The 21,620-nt window shown below is 45.3% G+C and overlaps 1 long non-coding RNA gene across 8 annotated transcripts in view; it reads left to right on the top strand.

The window, feature by feature from the left end:
* LOC138107556 (uncharacterized) overlaps positions 1-21,620 on the top strand; it is a 247,214-nt gene that overhangs the window by 224,048 nt on the left and 1,546 nt on the right. For 5 of the 8 annotated variants that reach the window (XR_011149608.1, XR_011149606.1, XR_011149603.1 and 2 more), the window contains one exon: positions 10,224-14,274. The exons of 1 other annotated variant lie outside the window; for it this stretch is intronic. This is a non-coding gene — a long non-coding RNA (uncharacterized lncRNA). Of the gene's footprint in view, positions 1-5,758; positions 7,027-7,566; positions 7,725-10,223; positions 14,275-21,620 lie in introns of those variants that run through there. 2 more of the 8 variants (XR_011149602.1, XR_011149607.1) reach the window with 2 other exon arrangements.

The raw sequence follows: 21,620 nt of genomic DNA, 5'->3' as shown, positions 1-21,620 counted from the left end.
AGGTATTTTAAACTTCTTAGAGGCCCCAAATCTGGTCAGCCACCCTAAAAAGATGACATCCACCAGTCTGTGCGTGGAACCCTGAGTTTACAGGTAAAATCAAAAATTATGTTTTCCCTCTGATGATCTTCAAATGAAATTATGAAAAAATTAGGCAGGCTGAAGTGGTTTTATGGTTGCCAAGGACTACCAGTCCTGAAGTTCCAGAAGGGTAGTGACTGTCTGTATTGATGAAGAATACAGCCACATTTAACAGTTGTGCACCAATAAGGATAAAGGTTTGGCAGTTGAGTGAGATTATGTCAGGACTAGTCAAGTAATATTTTTACCTCCACACTTTTTTCCCAAAAAAGGGGGATGTAGCATCTTTAATTAAATGTTATATGAATACATTCCAGATAGACCCAAACACAGGGCAACTGTGTTTCAGAAATGCTGTTTCTAGATTTAAAATGTATTTGAAATGTAATTTAAGAAAAAAGATAATGGAAAAAAAAAAACCCTAAAATAACTCGAAACAAGCCAGAATATAGTAGCTCATCATTACGCTAATATATCAAACAATATGAGCTTAGCTTAATTATCCCCTTTGAGAGTTGAGAAAACTAAGCACAACCTTCAATTTACAGCTGTTTGGTGCCGGGAACCTGAATTATTATTTGAGAAGAAGGGGGAAAAAAAAGTTTATTTATTGTGACCTACACTCAGTTTTTATTCATCATGGAAAATCTGTATATTCACAAATGAGGGCTATTCATCTGCAGACTGCAGCATTCTTCAGCTGTCCGGGGCTGCATCAGCCGCACTTCTTCAGCTTTTGTGTTCATCTCGAAGCCTCTTCATCCAAATTGTTCATCATCTTGATGGCGGAGCTTTATCTTGCTCTAGTGCAGCTGCATTCCGCTTATCCAAAGTGCCGAGAGATACAAGGGAGAGGGAGAGAGGCAGAATAGAAAAGAGAAAAAGCAATGGCCAGTGCTCATATGAGGATAATTTGTAGTTTCTCAATAATAATAATAATAAAAAAAAAAAAATTAAAAAAAAAAAAAAAGGAGGACAGGCTAATTACTGGCTTAACTAGGGCAGCCTGTGGATCCTCATGTCAAAAGGACTAGCGTAATTATTTGCCATCAAAGCACATTCATATTGTGGTACAAAAGAAGGGCCTTTCGCAAATGGATCTCACTAATAAACAGGGCTGAGAGGAGCATTATGTGTCTCCCTGGATGCAAGCGCATTAACACAGTGACATGGAGCATAACTCTCAGCCTGGAGAGGGGGGGTGGAGAGGAAGAATGATAATTATCCCCCCTCCCCAGCTTTCCTCTCCTTTTCCTTTGTGTTGGGCTAGCAAGCCAAATGCGACCCGCTGGAAGGCCCAAGGCAGGCTATTAGTGACCTCTGAGCATTGACAAGGTGGCTACACTCTTAAAAGCCCAGCTCTCCATGTCAGGAGGGTCGCAGGAGCCCGGGAGAGGAGCTTTAAATGGTCCAGCAAACACTTCAACCTTAAAGACACCTGGAAGGTCATGACCAATTTAATGTAGATGAATCTGGCATGAAGAGGGCTCTTTTGAATCCACGGACAAAAGTTTTTAGTTGGTTTTTTTTTTTCTTTTTCTTGGGTGTTTTTTTTTTTTTCCACGTTGTTTGTTCACAGATCTTAGCATAAGGGATGCTGGAGATAGAGACTTGATTCTGGAGACCACTCCTGCACTCGCTGAGCAGATGTGGTGCCAGGCGGCCTCCAAGGCTGCAGCTTTCCATGAGGAAAAGTAAACAAGTTTGGAAAGAAAGAGAAGGGACTTGGATGCACCTTCCAGACATGTCTGGAAGCGCTGATGTGCTAACACATTTCAAACTCGGATATGTTGCAAAACATTTGTGTGTATCTATAGGTTTATAGGTGTATGCAAAGAGGACTGTTTGTTTCTGAGTTTTTAGTATTCCAGCTACATCAGGCTATTCCCTACTGTGTCCACTGGCAGCCCCCATTCCTTGCTTGCCAGCCATGGAGTTCATCCATTGGGATGGTGTCTGAGTGAGCCCATTGCTTGTGACTGGTTAAAGGGAGAGCTGCTGGGAAATGTTTGGCACCACGATTTGTTTTTCCCCATCTTTTCCCTTAGAGCTGTACAGCCTCAACACCCAGGAGCATGAGCTGCCTTGGCTGTGCTGATTCTCCCCAGGAAATCCCTTCTGCTCCTCCTCATCCTTTTATGGAGAGGAGGCTGCAATAGGGGTAGTCTGTGAATAATGGGGACGAGCTACCCACCCCCAGTGCTCCACTGCTCTGGAGCAACTTAGAGGTTTACAATACTGGTTTTGCTTTGTTTTCAAAAGGAAACCTTTTTTCTGTGCTCATGTCCCACCTTCTTTTAAGTAATTGGGTTCTGTGCTGGCCATCAGAACAGTAAACTGGGATAGTCCTTTCTTGTGACAGCCTTGCCTGACACCACAAAACACGGCAAGTGCAGCTGGCAAGAGGGAAGGTGTCAGTCCGAGTCGGGAGCGCATGGCACACGGTGACAGCAATCCGGGCGTGCAGCCACATGTGACTGGGATAAAAGGATTTTGAAGCCCAACTCGTCCGTGTGACAAAGTGCTGAAAGCCAAAGTTTTCCAGCACTCTTCTAGGTCACATCTAGGTCACATTACAGAGAGGAGCCCCTTTTCCTTGTCACAGCACTCGGGGACATTGGTGTCTATGTCACCTTGATGGGCAGGAGGAGCCCAGGTCTGCACACGCCTGTAAGCCCTGCTCATCCCAGGAACAGCTCATGGAGCCACTGGGATTAGGATGAGAGTTGCCAGACTGTCAACCTAACACACCCAGCTGTGAATCAGATTTGAAAAATGAGAAAATGAGGTGGCTTTAAAGTTTGTGGAAATAAACTGGTGGTAAATTCTTGCCTGGTAGCTTTAGAAAGGAATTGGATGCTTTCTCCATACTTTCCTTTGCAAGGAAAAAGAGTAGTAAACATGGGCTTGGAGGGGGAGAAAACAACCCAAGAGGAGGCTCTTTAGTAGAGATCCCAGAAACCTGATGCAACTCAGAGTGAAATAGCAAACATTGATAATACAGGAGTACAGGCACACTCCTACCCAGGCAGGGCTTGGGGACTGGGCAGTGCTTCTAGGACATGATCAATGCCTGTGACATAAAAAATTCCAAATTTTCACCCATCCAGGAGATGTTCAACCCCTCATCCCCAGCATGGAGTGCTGGAGGGATAGAGACCCACTGGAGCAGTTGGTAGCAGCAGCCCACCACCCAGGAGACACAGAGCTGCTTGTTCTCCTATGTTTCTTGTCTCTGTAGCCCTACAATGTTTTTACCTTTTTCCTCTATTTCCCTGGATGTTAGAAAATTCTGCATACAGCAAATTTTGCCTTTAGTTTATAGGGAATGGTAAATGGACTCAGCAGCAGATTTGGATCCACTGAGGTATTGATATTCTGGAGCATAAAGAACATAATTCATACTATTTTAAAATAAATATCTCTAGGATAGGGATTAGAAAAGTTACCTTTATAAAGTTGGGAGAGTGAGGTATTTTGTATTTTTAAATGAATCCAGGTAAACTTTCCTGGCTTAGTAGTATCCAGCCATGCCAAGGACCAAGTGCTGATATTAGCAATAAAGACAATGTTATTAGTAGCATTACATCAATGTAAAGAAGGTTATAGAGCTAGCATTTGTTTAAAAAAATCTGTTAATGGTGACTTTTTGCCATTAACTCACTCTTTTGCAGCATTTTATACAGTGTTTATGAACCTGGGTATGTATTTCTAGTGTTGCCAAGAATAATCGAAGACAAATATAGCAGTTGCAGGGTTTCTTTCCTGATGAAATCCTACTGCAGCTTCTAAACCCAGAACTGGCCTCCAGTAAAGGACTGTGTCCTCCTGGAGTCAAAGTGTGCTGCTTGAACTTACCACATAATGCTTGCAAGGTTGCTTGTCTAAAGTGACTTAATTTGTACTGCAGAAGTAGCCTCGTACCCACAAACACGCCAAAAGCCGCAGCGAGCCAGGGCAGCAGGGTTATTACTAATTTTTTATTAAAATCCCTTAGGCACACACAGAAGGCCCAAAAGCAGCTTTAATAATAGACAACATACAGCACATTTTTCTTGTATTGCCATGTAATCAAATCTAAAGCTTCTGTTCACTTTCTTTGTTTTACCTAGAGGACCAGCTTCCAATTTAGTTGTGGCCTGCACTAAACTGATTTTTCATTGTAATTAATGCCTACTTTGGCCTCAGCCACTTATACAACTTTCCATTAGAGGTTTGCAGCCATCCACAGAGAATTTCACCAAGTTACCCTCCTGATCCTGCTACACTTGCAATTTTTGTTAAACTGCCCTTTTTTTTTTTTTTTTGCCTTATTATTATTTTGCAAAGAATGTTTAAATTACTGGGCCAAATAGGTTTCTTTTTCCCTTTTATTTTTCTCTTTTTTATTCTCCCCCCCCCGCCTTTTTTTCTTCCCCCCTGCCTGCTGCACCTATTAAAGTGGTTGGGCAGGAGTCCAACTGGAAGGAAAGCCTTTAAGTGATTTCAGAAAGGGCTAGTGGAACTTATTTAGGCCTGGGGTCTGCTGTGGTTAATTTTCAGTCTGTGTTTTGTGCTGTCCATTTCCTCTGAAATACTACCTGGGGTTTAAGGTTCCTCAGCACAGGATGTTAATAGGCCTCTGCAAACATTCAAAAGGCAGCTTTCCCACCACTAACCTTAAAAAGATTGTGGCACCGGGCCCAGGGTCAGATTGAATAGATGAAAAAGTATATGCTGTGCTTTTGCTTGCTCCTTGGACCTTTCCCTGTTGGCTTGCCTGACATTTTCAGTGACTTTTCCTAGTACCTTATTTTCAGCGTGCTTCCTAGAAAATTCTGCTTATTACCTTCTCCTATCCCCCAACAGCATTACTAACTCAGGCAGCACAACAATTTGTAGCCATACCTTGCTGTCCTCTTGGATTTTTCCCTTACTGCTTGTTCTCCTGGCCCCGATGGACCAGCTGGGCCCCTCGGTGTGTCCACCACACGCCATCACCCAGGGATACTGGGATGCTCCCTGCAGATCTCTGCTGTGCCTTTCCCAAGGAGAGCAGCTCTGCTGCGAGGCTAAAGCAGAGCTAATGATCAATTATGTGCATCTCTGCTGCCTTGGCTCTCCTCCCTGGAGCAAGAAGTGCAGCCATGGGAGCTCCGGGGTAGGCGTGCAGGTTTTTGGGCACTGGAGTCACGCATTTCCCAATGTTTGGATTCTAGTACCAATGTTCTTGCCTTGCTGTGGCACTGCTCAAAGGGAACTGACTCTGTGGGCACCCTCCTACATGCTCGAGCACACACACTCACCTCTCTTCTAATTGCACCTGAGAAATTAGACCCAGTGCCAAAAGGTGCCTGGTCTGAGCTGGCAGCTTGGTGGCTGTACTGGCTGAATGTTCTGGCCTGATGGGCTCCATGCTCAGGGGCCAGTTCTGCTGGTCTTCTTTATGTGGGTACAGCTCCTCTTAGGAAAGCAATTGGATGAATTTAACTGGATTTGATTTAAGGGCTCACTTGGGTGCCACAGGTGGGTTTTCAGAAATGTGTCCTGTTAGACCTCTTGGGACTGTGAGGAGGAGAGGTGGATGGGTACTTGGGATCACACAGGTCTGCTCTGTGTTGTTACTGTGCCAGATGTCCCCATCTTAGTGAGGGAGGAGTAAGAAGCCGGTCTTTATTTTATTTTTTTTTTTTCCTAGAATAGTGGTAGCTCTTCCTTAATTGACAGGGGAGCTAAAGTGGCATTTGAGAAGAGTACATGGAGACTCCCAGACGTTCCAGGTGATGGCCACAAGCTCGGCATTGAATCCCAAACAATGGACTTACATCCCTACCCAAGCCAGCTGCCCTTCTGGCTTTTGACTGGTTCACAACTAGACTCATTTGCAAGCTCAGTCCTTTCTGGCAGCCCTGGAAACCAGAAGTATTTCAGGTGAAGCAGAATGAGAAGGAAAATCAGACCAGTGGAAAGACAGAGCATTGTGTGCTCAGTGTGAGCTGGTCTTGGGAAGTAGGGATACACTGAATCTGGGACAAGTGTGGCCCATGTTCTGTTGTAAGGATCTGCCCCTTTGCACCCAATAGCACAACTTCCAGGGATATTTCCTCCAGAAGTGACCTGCAGCACTGTGCCCCTCTGCAAGTGCAGTGGTTGCAAATCCCTCGCTGTCCATGTGCCTGCGTGGGCACCCCCACAGAGAAGCAACTGATATTGGTCTAAACACATTTGTGTCTCTGCCTGACATTTGCACTGCTAAAAGGTCAGGCTTCTGCAGCAGAGACAGGAGCCGTCTTCCTCATTATCACATATTACTGCCAATTTCCAGTTCCACTTCCAAAGTTTCCAGTGATTTTTGCTGCTGTGGCTGGGGCAGTCCAGCACAAAGTGCTGGGTGCCAGCCTAGAAGCTCTGCCCTGAATTACGCCAACGACGCTCAGGGAGAGAATCAATGACCGTTTGGGGAGAATTTGTGGAAACCCGGTGAATTTCTTGCTGCAGTAAGTTCCTTGCTTGCAGTGACAAGTTGGGAAAATACGTGACAAATTTAACTGAGGAATGCAAGTCTGCAGGAAAAAAGGGCCGTTATGCAAAGAGCCATTCATATTTTTCAGTCTTCCCACAGAAGTGCTGCTCTCAGTTTCTCTGTAATCTCTGATATTTCCTAATATCAGAGCACAGTGTTGGCAGAGGCAGAACCTGAGGCTAAACTTCAGTCTGTGTTCTTGCTCAGAGGAAGTGGATTCTGGGATCTCTTTGGCTTTTGAACATCTAGAGGCTAGGCTCAGAAGCAAAGGAGAGGGGGAAAAAAAGTTGTATTTTTCTTGCTAAATGAAGGTCTTGCTGATGGGAAGATACAGATGCCAAAATAAAAGTGTATGTGACACTGGCGTTGGGCAGGCTCTTTGGGAGTTCACTGGGGAGGGTTGTTTGCCCTCTGCTTTCCATACCACCCTCCCTCCCACCAACCTCAGGAGCAGTTATACGGATCTTTACATGTAAAAGGGACTCCAAATGTCCATGGGGTCACAACGTTTTGGAGAGAGCACATACTGTTCTTGCTTTTTGCTCTCATCTGGTTATGTCCACTGAAGAGGCTCAGGAAAAGCATTTCCTTGACTGGTAGATGACCTGGATGGGAGAGGGATGAGGATCTTGCTGGTCCTGCTCCAATTCCCACGTGCAGCATGGATGGCCACTGGCCATCCATTCCCGATTTTTCCGCTGACTGTTAACATGCTGTAAGGTGGCCACTCAGCGGTGGCCTTGGGAGAGGGGATGATAAACTGCTGATTTAGTAATGGAAGAGTTGGGGGAGAGGAGGGGCCTTACTTACTTTGGCCTCAGATATGGGTGAGACCTGGGGAGCCTTTTACAACAACAAAGTCTAAAGAACAAATGCCTCGCAGCATAGTTTTAATGGAGGTTATGTTCTTTTTTTTTCCAATAACAACCATAAAGAAAATATACTTTGTAAGCAAAATATTTTTTTCACATTCTTCCCCTTAGTTTTCATCCTTCATGTGGTGGTGGCAGACCACAGAGCTGCAGTCAGGGAAGGCAAAGTCCATGCTGGTATCTGCTCTGAAGATATTCAGATACCATAGATGATGGTGTAGTAATTTCTCTAAAAGTGATGCACCTCCCTGCTTGGCTCTGTAATTCAGGTGGGTACTCACTGGAGAAGGATTCCCATTAGGATGGGCTGCCACTGAAGCAGGGTGAGTCTGCAGGATGCTTTAGCCACATTCCTACCCTAATTATCCCTGATTCTTCCCTCCCTGCCAAATCTGGAGCAAGAGAAACACCTGACCAGGAAAAAGTGTTTCACATCATTTCCTTGCTCTTGCATTTTTGTCTTCCAGAAAACATTATTTGGTCTAATGTTTTTAGGTGCTTGGGATGTCCCTTTCCCTTGTGCCAGTTTATTTATGCAAATTCAGTAAAAAAGGCTGCACTTGAATTCATTGCCATTGAAGCTGTGACTGAGGACAGTTGCAGTATAACAAGATGAGGATGACCTCCTTTTATCTGCTCTTGCCGCTATGGAAAGTTAGTGCTGGCTTAAACCCTGGCTGCCATTAATGAAAAATTCCACTATTTTTATTAGATTTCAGAATCATCTCAGCTAGCATGAAAAACAATGATATTGGATTTCTTTTTAAAATTAACAATGTATGTAACACAGTGAAAAAAGCTGACATTTACTTAGTGCCTGGGAGCAAAGAGACTGCGAGGCGGACGGTGAGCTCTCCTTCATCCTGCAGCCTGGGATTGCGGGCTGGAGACGTGGGGAGAGGTGGCTCGGGGTGGATCACACAGCCAGGATGAAAGCCAAGAAACACCACCACTACTGCTACTTTTCTGCAGTAGGAGAATGTCAGGGCTTGTGGGGGAAGAAAAAAAAAGATTTATTTTAGCAGCTGGCCTGGATGCCTGCCAAAATGAGAGGGACCTCAGAAGTGAAGCCAGGGATCTTGGTTCAAGGATGCAGGAGGTGTGAGCTGGGGCTGGACAGTCACCAGCTCTGATCTGTGCCATGGTCAGGCTGGGAAGGGACCTTGAACCCCCTTCAGATGTTGAGGGACATTCACTGTCCAACTGATGTGCACCATCCCTGCTTCTTACTGAGCGAGGAGCCAGCCAGCGAGGGGAGCTGATGTTACTCTAACTTGACTTTAGATTTTTAAGGCATGTTTATTTATGGTTTAAAATTATGGAGTTAGCATTTTACCTTGGGTTCATTTTAAAATTCACTCTCTTTAGGAAGTTTCTACCACAATCAGCAGGATCCCTTATAAAAGTAAAAGCAGGGGTTGCTTCATACCTGTTTGCAGGCGTTGCAGAGGGTGCAGTGTCAGTAGAAACCAGCCTGTCTCCAGCTGGAAGTGTTATTTGATTAACACTCTGGGGCAACCTGGAAATGAGCTTGGTCTTGAGGAGAGTCCACAGATCACCAGGAACATATTCGAGTAGGGAAGTATCCTCCCTGTCTTCCTAATTCATCCCTCCTCACTTTATCCAACATGCATTGCTGCTGGATTATTGACTTTGTGATTTCTTTGCTCGATGCCACAATAGAAAAGGCATTACTGTACAAGACAGGGAAATAAAGCAGGGCTGTGAGTGTTAGACTTGTGGTAATGCTGAGTAAGGCTGGTACAGGGCATACTCATCCTCATTTAGGGCTTGGTCCCCACCTTCCTCTCTGAATGCTTAGAGGGTGCTCTGGACGTGTAGAGCAAACGTGGGACCAGAGATCTGGCCAAGGTCTCCCTCCACCCTTGCTGTGGGGGACTCTCAATGTATCTGGGGGTCCCACATAGCACAGAAATTGCTTAGTTCCAATGATGTCAGGCAGGACCAGCCCTCACAATCCAAGTTATAAACTGATTTACCTGTAGCTGGGAAAACCGTCCCACCTCCAAACACAGACACTGAGCATCCAAGGGAGACCATGCAGGAAACTCGTGCTAAGTTCTGCCCCTCGTGAAATATTAGTGCCACAAATCTGCTCTTGGCACTGGAGTGACTCTAAATATCCCAACCCACTCTGCTTCCCCAGGTTTTCAGGAGCAGGGTCTCACTGTTGTGTTTAAATTCGCTCCTTAGAAGGAGTGCTTGGGAGAGGTGCAGCAGACTGGGTACCAGCCTTGGGTTGGTGGCACTAAGCACAGTGCAAAGATGTGTCAGTAAGGACAGACATCCACCTCAAGGGTGCTCTGTCCATCTGTACCATCATCAGATCAGCAGCTGAGAATTATAAATAGCCTAAAAGCAGCTCACCATCATCCTACACCACCATTGTAATAAATAAGTGCATATTTTTAAAAGGCTTTTTACTCTTAGAGCAGAAAGAGATATAATAGCTTTTTTTTTAATATGTCACATAATTTATTCCAACAAACAGATGTATTTTGTTGTTGCCATTATCATTTGATGAAATACTTTAAAGCTGGTCCAAGGTGGTGCATTTTCAAATATAATGTATACAGTACATCTAGCAGTTAGTGGAATTTGGATGTGCAGCATAGAATGGTCATTATTTTTACTGAAAAAAATAAAGGCACTAATTACTTACAGACAAGATACTTAGCACAAACAGATAAGCTTCAAAATGAAAAATTCTCGGTTTATTATAATTATGTTCTCTGCTTTGTTTTCAGAGACTGATAATTTGAGGCTTTAAAATCACCAGGAAGCCATTAATTGGAATTCTTCAATAAAAAATAAATTACATAGAAGTTCATGATGAGTTGTAAAAACACAGAGACTGTATTATGCAGTGAGCGACATTGCTCTACTATTTATAGACATGCAGAGCTATGTAACAGCAAAAACTGTAAAGAATTTGAGATGTGCAGATAGCAATTATTCATGGATCCCAACGATCTGCAGATATTTCAAATAACTGCTTTTAGCAGATCAGCTATCCAATAAAAGCAGGGCTTTATTTCCAAGTGGCACTCTTCTAGCATGCTGCTTCCTGTTTTTGACATCTTGCATGACATTATTCTCCTAGAGCTGATCGTAATGAGGAGACATGGAAATCCATGTACAGGAGCAGAAACTCCACGTGTGTGTTTATCGAGAGGAGCTGAGGGAATTTCTCTCAGAAGGGTTGGTCACTGTGGTCCTTCCTCATGTAGCAGGCTGAGATGCTGAAATCCATAGCAGCTGACCAAAAGAAAGTGTACTGTTTTTCTTTCTTGCCCTAATTTTCTGCTGTCCAATTTTTCTTTGCTTTCACCTGGGACCAAATCCTCAGGGATGATCCTGCAAGAGCTGGTAGAGGGGTTCAAGGACTAAGGATCTGCCCAGTGGCACTGAGCACAGAATTTCTCTTGCCTTAGGAAGAAGCCAGATTGACCCCTCACTGGAACTATGTGAGCAATTTGGGGGTATTTAGAGCTGCTGCAGCGATCTTCCACCCACCCAGACCCTTAAAGCACCCACTGCTGTCCTTCTGAACACATGGGGCAGAGCCACCAGGCTTCCAGCAGCTTTGGAGTCTCCCATGAGGAGACTGGTGTTCCCGCTTTCCCAATGGAGGTCTGCCACCTCTTTGCTATTGTTTGGACCCAGGCCTGAGACTCCAGCCACTAATGGGGCTCAGTTAATTGTCTGCCCAGAGGATATAAAATACTCTATATTCCAGCTATGCTCTTTTCATGACCACTGACACCCCAGGCTCCTGCAAGGAACTCTTTAGATAAAGCAAGGAACAAAAGTGATCGCAGGGATCCTTGACACGTGCCACCTAGTAAAGGAAACAGAGCGGGTTTCAGCTCATTCACCACTGAGCTCAAGGGGACGCACAAAAGAGTGAAGTGGCCTTGGTGGAGCCTGGTCTAAAGTTACACTTCAGGAAGACAGAGGAAGTGTTTCCTGAGGACCTGATCAAAGGCTCTCTCTTCAATGCCAGTTCAGTGCCTTCTGGCCACCTTCGTTCGCAGGTACCATTCAAGGGCTTGACGTGACTCCCAGGCGGGTTCATTCTCACCGTATCAGCAAGCACAGAGCTGGAAAACTTCTTTTTAATATTTTGTAGCTAGAATTCATCAAAATACCAGCTGGTTTATTTGCCCCTCCCTGGTTTGTTTAGATTTGTGTTACTGCAATCACAGGGAAGGCTGGACAATGCAAGGGAGACAAGGATAATGTGAGACAATGGCAAAGAGTCTGTGGGAAGGCTGCTACAGTGTCAAGACCAAACAGCATCGTGTCAGGAGACAAAGCCCTACAACAAAAATATTGGGTCTCTGCTGCCACTCGAGGAGTATCGTAATTCTTGGAGAACAAAACCTACCGTACATCATCCAAAATCAATTGATAAGAGATCTCAGAGAGATTAAAAACTGTTCCCTCCCATTCATTAGTAAAGGTGGCTCCTGTCCAAAGCTGATTGTTGGTGTGGGCCAACTATGATAAATGCTCTCTTACGCACCAAAAAGAAACACTTCTTAATGAGCGATCAGCTTGTGTACATTTTAATTTCCAAATTGCTATTGAGTACATACACAGCTCCCCAGAAGGGACAGTGCTGCTCAGAGGCATGCTTCCCTAAGCAACATTTTGCTCTCTTTGTAGGCCCATAGAACTTTTTGATGCCAAGCCAATCCCATGACCTGATGTCTGTGTTTGACTAATATTGCAACAATGAGCTATTAACTTCTGTTTCCACATACTGTAAAACAAGAAGTATTCATACATGGTTAGTATGTGGCACCTCAGCATTTGTGGGATGTGATTGCAGTGACTGGGCCCCTACAGCTCCTGTTCGATCTCAGTTCCTGGTGCTCAGCACCTTTGAGTATCAGGACATTTCACTGTGGGAAAAGCTGCTTCCCAACAGCATACTTCTGCCTGTGCTCCATGACTCGGTTATGTGCTCTTCCCCCATGTGTGACCTAGCCTAAAAAATATCCTTCTGCAGTCCTTGCTCTCCTTTGGGAGGGCAGGGACCAGGATGTCCCACGCAGCTGCCCCCAGGGCAGCACAGAGGAAATGAAACAGAGCCTGCCTTTTGCTTTCCTCCTGCATCCCTGAAGTTTGCAGCTCAGTACCAAGCCCGTTCTCAGTCCTGGAGAAGCCTTGAGTGTCCCATCCTGTCGCAAACCCCACAGCTCTTAAGGAGCATCAGTGACATTTATCCCATGTCTCTAAATTATTCTCGGTAGAGTGGTGCTTGGGCCAGTGACAGTGATGCTGCAAAGGTCACTTGATGGACCTCGATGCCCTGTTTTATTTACTTAGTTTATTTGGCTTGCAATGGAGACAGGACATGCTTAATATGTTGGCCACGTCACGGGCAGCCAAGCTCCAGTGCCCAGCACCTCCTCGGATTAGAGCATTTGTAGGAGGTGTCAGAAGAAATGGAAGGAGTTCAGCATATTTTTTTGGTATGTCAGAATTTCAAAGGATTTCTGAAATTTAATGAACTCATTTAATAGGCATAATTGTCTTGAGTACATGTGAGAAAACTTCTGAAATAGCAGAATTAGGCATGCTCCATTTTGTAGCCTTTCAATGACCTCCAGCAAACGTGTGACCCAGATATGAGAGCCTCCTGTCCACTTGCATAAACATGATGTTTTAAAAAGGCGGGGAGGGGGGGGGCCAATAAAAGAATTGAGCTCTTAATGGCACATGGACAGAGACATACTGCAACTGCAAAACAAATTCAGCAGCAGATAGAGAATTGCCTCCAGACTCTGCACGCCAAAACTCCGCTGCCTCCCACGAGATGGAGCTTTGATGGCCGGGGACCTTTGGTCCGAACTGCTCTTGATTTCCCTGCACAAAGGCTCAAGTGGTAGCAAGGGGCACGGAGCTGCTTCAGGCCCAGGGAAAGCTCTGCTTTAATGCTTGAGTGATGTCCAAGCTGCTGTTACACAATATATCCAGGGTGCCCTGGAACATACGGCACTTTTTGTTTCCTGGCCTCGATGGAGGATGTGGAGGGGCTGTTAGTGGCCATGCCAGGCAGTGAGGAGGTGGTAGCTGCTCGCTCCAGCCCTCCTGCCACTTGCGCACCAGTTATGGCATGAGCAAAAGCTATAATTTTAAAATCTCATTAATTAACATGCATTTTTAATACATCATTAACTTCCCATCACATGTCTTGATCTGGAGGAGCTCTGTGGCTGGGTTCTGACCATGGGCTTCTTCGTCCCTACTCACAGAGAGGGGTGAGTGGCTCTTCCTTAGTTTAGGCCCACTATTGCCATAGTAACCAGCCCTGATTGACAGGAGTCTGAATTAATATGCACACTTAGGAGCCTGTGTGCCCCCCTGCCAGGGGTACCACTGCTGGCCCTGCTCATCGCAGACTGCAGCTCCAGCATCCCACCTACCCAATCCCCACTCCCTTCACTGCTATGAGTCAGGTTTAATTAAAAGCAGGAACCAACAAAGTGTGGCTGGGTTTTAAAATTATATGCTGTTAGTTATTAACTGCTACAAATTAGGTAGATGTTGTTTCAAGGAGAGCAATTTCCACAGCTGGTGCTGGTAGAGCGAGTTGGCGTGGGGTATGGTACAACTTTCCAAAGCAGGGATTGCCAGCTTTCTCAGAAAAGCGCTTTTTTGGCCACTTCTTGGGTTTTACGCATGACCGAGATTCAGCATTGTTCATGCTTGCTTGCAGCAATGATACTTCCCTGTCTATGAAAACTCATTTTTCATTTTAACAATAATTCCCGGGCAGGAAAAAACATGTCCTGGTTTCTCCACAGAGCCAAGCACTGAAACAGAATATTGGGCCAAATTATGGTCTGATTTTGCAACTGTAAAATCTGCCTTTGCAAGTTAGTCCTGAATTTAGTTTGTTCCCCTCAGGCATTTTCCATGCAATAAAAATTGTGTTTCTTTTTTCTTCTTCTTCTTTTTTTTTTTTTTTTTTTTTTTTTCCTGCCATTTGGGGAAAAGGAAAACTCAAACAAGAGAATGAAGTCAATTGTTAGATTCAAATTATCTGAACTCTTGGTGTTAGATGAAAACCATAAGGAAGGCTCACTCCAAGTATCTTGCCTGGAAATCTGAATTATCAGTGTGTCTAAATTCTGCTGATACAGAATGAGGAATTTTGAGTTGTGGCAGCCAGTCATTAAAAAAAAACCAAAAAATGAAAAACAAAAGCCAGAGAAAAGCAAAACTTTGAGACTTCAACACTTTTGTTCAGCAGTTTAAAGGGAGAAAGCAGGTCTGAAGATTTTCCTTCCCAACTATTGCTGCTTCCACAACCCTGCAGGGGAGAAGCAAACAGTCTTTGAGCTGTAATAGGTGTAAAAACCAAGCAAATTCAACAAAGTTTTAGTGAGTGAGAACCGAGAGCAGCGTTCACAACATCTTATTTGTCAGTCCCTTTCTAGGTACTCAGATGTGGAGACTGGGAGTGTGATACACAGAGACAGATTGCTCTGGGATGGAGAATGGGGAATTTGAGGTACCACGCATGGCACAGCTTTTATTGGGCTGAGAAATGGAGAGTGCAAACCGTGGTCTTTGACACAAAGGAAAAAGAAAAAGCTCTTCAGACCAAAGTTTTTATGTTAATCTGGTAAAAACTATTACAGAATTGATCACTGGTAGCTTTTTAAAAGCTAGTAAGGCTGAAGGCCACAACCTACCCATATCTTCAGAGTAGATAAACCAATTTTTTTTCAGAAGTTAACTGATAAATGGCATGTAGGAATGTGTGTGTGTATGTTTGAGTGTGTATATGTTTTCCTGTGAGTGTGAGAAATAAAGTAGTTAGTGAGGGAATGAAAAAGCTCGTTATTGTTTGTCATCAAGTGTGGCAAAGAGACAGAAATTGAAGAGGCTCGGGGGAAGCTTGGAGTTGTAGCCGTACTGACACCCATAACTTTTCACAAGGGTGAGTCAAAGCATCAGGACGTGAGACCCTCGCTCCTGCCCTTTTGAACTTGCTTCTATAGATCATGATGAAATAGAGAAGTGAGAGAAAGCCTCCTGTCCCCAGTGGGGAGAGAGGAAACCAGCGGCTCATGCAAATATTTCAGATGAGAAGCTGAATACACGCCCTGCTCACATCCGCAGGGCCGGCCACGTTGAACAATGCCAACATGTTTCAGAGGTGGAAACAGGTCTGAAGTAACAAGTACATGAAGGAGAAGTGGGCCTTCCTCATGTCCACTTGTGTGAAGTGTAAAATACCAGTTCAGCTGTGGTGGTGCCCCTAAACATGGGTGATGTGAGGTGCAGGAGGATGAGCTCTGTGGGACATCCTGGCCAGGCTGGGGCTCAGCTGTCCTCAGGCACAGGCAGCAGCTCTGCAGGTCGTGCTCTTGCTCTGGGAGGTTTCTGCCTGCAAGAGCCAAGGATGTCACATCCCAGCTGCCACCAGCTGCTGGGCGGTCCACAAGTTGCCCTATGGGACCTATGCTAGGAGGTGTTTGTGCTTGGAGTGTCTTGTCCCTGAGAGCTGGCTCTGAATGTCCCCTCCATGCTGGGGATCAGCAGGGACATGACACAGCAGCAGACCTGCTGCTGAGGCTGCTGGCCGTGCCTTTGAGGTGGCCACGGGGCTTTCCACCAGGCCCCGCCTTGCAGGTGTCGGATGTGAAGTGGCCAACACGCCCCAGTGGCTCTTCAGAGGTTTCTGGTGTCTGTCTGCTACTCAAATGGCAGTGGTTGAGGTCCCACTGGGTCTGGAGGCTCTGTGCCTTAGTACTGTGTGGCATAGCATGGCCTACAGTTTGCTTTTGAAAGCAAATTGAGAAGTGAGAGGCAGCTGCCACGCTCACAGACCCTTCATGAAGACATGACTCCCAGCTTGGCTGCTTGGACAAAGAAACAGAGTAATTTGCAAGACTCAAATTCCTCACTGTGGTAGCACAAGGCTGCCTTTTCACTCGCCTTAAGAAACGGAGGTAGCAAGGAGTGTTCACTGTTGAACAATACCCAAGAGTATTTCACTCCCTTGGATTAAAACAAGCCCCCTCTGAAATCAGATTTCTGCTGAGGCCAAGGGGTGCTGCTTCTCTCCTGCCAGCTCTTTCTGCTTGATTTCTTACTGCACTACCTCAAGGTCCTGGCCAAGACTCAAGTCCCACCGTGGCAGGAACTGTGCACACCCCACTGAAGAAAAACATTTGCTGTCTTACAGAGCTTCATATTTAAATAGGTTATGTTGTGAGGAGAAACAGCAAATAACATGACTCAGGGCTGCTGGGCTGGCTGGTGGCAGGTGTGGGACTGGACTCTACTCTTCTGCTGTTCTAGTGGCCTCAGGATGAAGCCAGGCTTTGTCCTGGTGTGCTGAGTGTGTGACCACCCAGCCTGTGTGAACTTCACAATGGCATTAAGCAACAGCAAAGAATTGGGTTTTTATGTCTCTATGCATGGTCATCATCAATATTACAATGAATTGTCATTGATTAGGAAGTTCAACTGCATTGCACTGACACAGACTGAAAAGCTGGAGACAGCCATATTTCCAGAAAACACCTGTATTTTCAGACAGCACCACTGCTGCTCAGGGCAGTGCTGGAGGAGAGATTTTACATGAGTGGATGTGTTATTTAAAAATGCAAAGATCTCTTGTTTTACTTGAAGAGGCACATTTTCAAACAGGGAAATGGCTACATAATATCCTCTGAAAGCCTCTGGAAGTATGAGTGTCATCTCTGCAAAAGTTGCCCTGTCTGCACTCCTCTCACAGTGCTTTGGTGACAATTTGTGAGCGACACTTCAAAGCTGATTTTAGTAAGCCTGGCTCTGCCTGTGCTTTCCAGACCTTACTAGCCACTCCTCGCTTGTCCAGAATTTGCTGTTAGTTCAAAACACTGTATGTCCCAAGAAAAAGTTCTGTGGGTTAGCTCAGAGTTGGATCATCTGCATTTTTTTTAAAGTGTCTCCAATAGTATTTAGATAGTCTGGGGACTTATAAAACAGTGAGGGGTGGTTGCCCTTCCTGCACTTTGAATTTTCACCTGTGCACATTCTGACATTTATTCTTGACTGTGAGTAGTTCAAAGGGATCTTTGGTCCAAGCCTCCCTGATGGCAAATATTGTAAAGCCATAGCTGCCTTCACCCTTAACAGTGTAGAACATTTTCTGCATTATTTTGTTTTATATTCAGCATTCCTTATTTTTCCTACCAGCATTTGAGCAGTTTGAGTCCCAAGCCTTACCTTTAATGTATTCTAACATTACTAGGTCGCATAACCTTTCTCAGGTAAAAAACAGTGAGCATGTTATTCCTATTTAGTTTATTAAAGAAAACCTTCCATGACCCTAATGGCTGCCCAGATATTTGGGGAAAATCCCTGCTCACACAACTCTCGAATTGCAGGTGTAAGCATTTTGGTGATACCTCCTCACACAGGTCAGTGTTCACCCAAACCTCTGCTGCTGCTGGGGACCGTGGACTACAAAGTGAAATAATAAATTCAAATGCTGAGAGGTAGAGATGTCCTTTTGGGCAGAAATATTCAAATGAGGTGCACAAACACCAGGAAAAGTGGAATGGGGCAGGAGTCAGGGAGCAGCAGCCTGTCCCTTGCAAGAGAAAGCAGCAAATAACGAGTTGGTTATAGGAGAGATAAAAGAAAAGCTGACCTCTGCGATAAGCATGGAGGTGGTGGAACGACGAAGCAAGGAGGCAATTATCCCAACTCTCTGGGATGAAGTGGGTACAAGAGCTAACAGAGCTGAGCAGTGAATTTCAGCAGCAGCAAAAAAAAATGGATCGTGCACAGCTGCAGGGGTTACTGCTGGAGACTGTATCAGAAAGAAGAAAAATGGATATTGCCTGCAGAGGGACTCAACACTTTATTGGGCTTCCAGGAGAAGTCGGCTCCAGCATATGCAGGAATTTCTGAGATGATTTTCCGGCTACTTTAGATTCACTGCAAACAGGTTTCAAGTGATAAAATTCTTTGGGGGATATGGGTTATAATGAATGATCCGTTTTAGAAGAGGAAACAAATAGTGGGATGTTGCAATGTTTTAGCAGGGAGAAAGCCATTGTTTCCAGATTTGTATTAATGATACGGAGTAGAAGGAGAATGGTGAGATGACAGCGTTTGTAAATGAGGGAAGTGATCAAAGATCAGCGGCAGTCCCAGGAGGAAGGGTGAGAGCAGTTCGAAAATACTAAATTTCAGCTCCAGTTCTCATATGTCCCCTAGGATAATTTATAAATTTTTTTTGCTCCTGAAGAGTTTTCTGGGCACCCCAACTCAAGGCGGTGCATGAAGCCTGCACACCTCTGTGATTCAGCCAGCAGTTAAATCCAGCTTCAGCTCCTAATACAGATGGGCCTGGAGCTGGGAGAGAACACAGTACTCTGTCCTGTAAGCAACAGCCACCTGACGTTATTCCAAGGCTACTCACAGCCTTTGCCATGTGAACAAATCTGTGTATTACTCACAGCTTGTAAGAACAAAGTAAAGAACAGTATTTGAACTGCATTTTCTAAGCAACCACGTGAACTATACTTTGAAAGGAAAAGCTTCCTGTCAGGTTTTATATTCAGCATTTCTTTCTGAGGCATCAGGAAAAAAAAAAAATTACCTGCCCTGGAGATCTAGATCTGCAGGCAGAAAGATGCAAACTGGGAAATCCCAAACCACACAAAAATTATCTTGCTCAACTAACATTATGTTACTTGCATGATAATAATTATAAACAGACACACCATTTGGTGATTTACAGATTAATTTCTCTTCTCTACTTAGTTCAGCTAAAATTTGTAAAGTATTTCCCCTTGTTTGTGGAGTAATTGACTTGTTCTTATGACATCCCTGGGCTTACAAGCCAAAGCTGAGTGTGATCTTTCCCTCAAAGCCGGATGTCTCTGTGAAACAAGCACTGGGATTTCATCGCATCTTGCTGGGTTCAGTACAAAATTGCTGTTGAGATGCAAACATCTGGGCTGTCCAGGAAAGGATGCCAGCAGAGGAGAGGGGTGGCTTGCACCCTTTACATTCACTGAAATGGCAAACCCAGAGGCTCTCCCCTTTACGCAGTGTCTGTAGGGCTGCCAAACCCAGAAGCTTTGGAGATACATTTCAGAGAACTGCATGTCAGGGGACAGCACGAGAAGGCTCTCCATTTCCAGCACTGTGCAGGCTCTCTGGAGCAACCTGCTCTGCCATGGCTGTGAGTCGGACTCCCCACACTTCCTTTGCTTCCCTTGCTCCCACTGTCACCACCCCAGATCGCCTCATCTCCTCTGTTGAAGGATAATTTCTGCGCTTGACATGTTCTTTGGGCAAGTTTGCTGGTTGTCCTGCGAGGCTGTTTGATGCCTTGGCACAACATGAAGCTTTGCCACAGCTGGGCTTTGCTGCTGGGCTCCTCCTCAAGCAAAGCCCTTGTGTGTCCTTCATCAGCCCTGGCACCCTGATGCCTTCCTCTGGTAAGGATGAAGCTCCCAAATCTCCCTCCTCTTATCAGCCTATCCCTGTTCTTGCAAAAGTACGGCCTTGGAGGAGGGCTCTCCTGTACCATAGAGTGAGCAACCTGCCTCATGTCCAAAGGTAGCTGCCACACTTCTTGGGCTTTTCGTGTGGCACAAAATACCTGTCTGTGTATACAGAGCCACCTTCTGCCTGCAGTCACAGTCCTCCTCACACGTAGTTTCAAGCGCTATTCTTGGCAACACTGTCTCGTTCAGCTCAGCCTCCTCTCCCCAGTGATCGTGTACTGGTTCCTCATCTTTATCAGAATGGGCAGCTTTGTGCTTCAAACTTGCTTTTGTTTTTGCTGCTTTGTGTTCATGTTGGGCATTCTTTGGTGGGGTAATTGTTTTCCCTGTGGACCACGCTCTTTCACCATGTCAGTTTGGTCTGTGTCTCCTCACTGCCTGGTTTTCCTGAGGAGCTGGTCCCAAGCAGAAATGGGAGGTCACCTCTTGTGTGCTTCAAAAATTTGTAAGAAATATTCATTGGGAATCAGATACTAAGATATTAAATGTGCCCATAGAGTTAGAAGAGAAAGTATTAGTGGCATAACCCTTTTTATGATATTCCCTACAGATCTTAAGTATAAATATTTCCAGTGTTGAACAAGTGCTGCCTTAAATCATTCAGTCGCTCTCTGTAGGCTGCAGCTCACTCAACAGCAAAGCTTCGTCCTGTTTCCAACCTCTCCTCAACAGGGAACACAGGATGGCTTCATCATATTCCCTGTGTTCTTTTGTGCTGCCATTTTCCATCCTTCTTGGCTGGGTACTTTTCCCCCAGCAGGGCAACTGGTAAGCAACCAGTATCTCACTGTGATTATTTGGCTCTATTGATTTAGTCTTCACCTGTAATCAGATGCAAATGCAACCTCTAGCAGAGGGTCAAGAGCTTTTCTGTACGGGTGACACACCATGGGTGACTGGGGCCAGGCTCTCATGGACATCTTGTCCTGTTCTGTCAGCAGAGTTACACCAGGGAAAGGTTTGGCACAGGCTGTAAAAACTAAATCTTGACCCAGCCATGAGCAAATGAGAGTGAGGCAGCTGTTTAAAATGCCTGATGGTGAATTCAGATTAAACCATTTCAGTATTGACTGAAATACTTAATTTTATTGGCACTGGCTACTATGAACACACTTCCCTCTCAGTGACAAGCAGCGGGATTACCCAGCTCAGAGATCACCAGGTGGACTCTCCATCCTTGGCTCCCCTCTGAGGACAGGGCCAGAAGAAGGGGTGATCACACAGGCCATCATCCCTGTGGCCTCACACCTCTGCCCTTGAACACTGGGGGAAGATGAACCAGATGCAATTGGCTGGTGATCTGGTTTTCAGGCCAGCAGTTCTGACCAGGGGATGTCGGACTGTGTGGCCAGAAGCCAGTGAGCTGCCAGCAAAGTGTTTGTGTGAAAACACATGTAACATCTTTTGGCTGACAAACCACATTACATGTCTGTCCCCGTGCCCAGGAGTAGGCAGAGCAGTTCTCTGCTTCAATTCCCAGTGTTATATATATATATATGTGTGTGTGTAAACATAGCCAAAAATGTGAACTTCTTGTGGTGGTGATTTCTCCAAGCTATTGCCCAAGACAAAGCCACTGCCCCCCGGATCCGCCTGGAGAAGGGG

This window comes from Aphelocoma coerulescens, chromosome 3, assembly GCF_041296385.1.
Source record: "Aphelocoma coerulescens isolate FSJ_1873_10779 chromosome 3, UR_Acoe_1.0, whole genome shotgun sequence".
NCBI lineage: Eukaryota > Metazoa > Chordata > Aves > Passeriformes > Corvidae > Aphelocoma > Aphelocoma coerulescens.
This window is presented reverse-complemented; position numbering and strand designations above follow the sequence as displayed.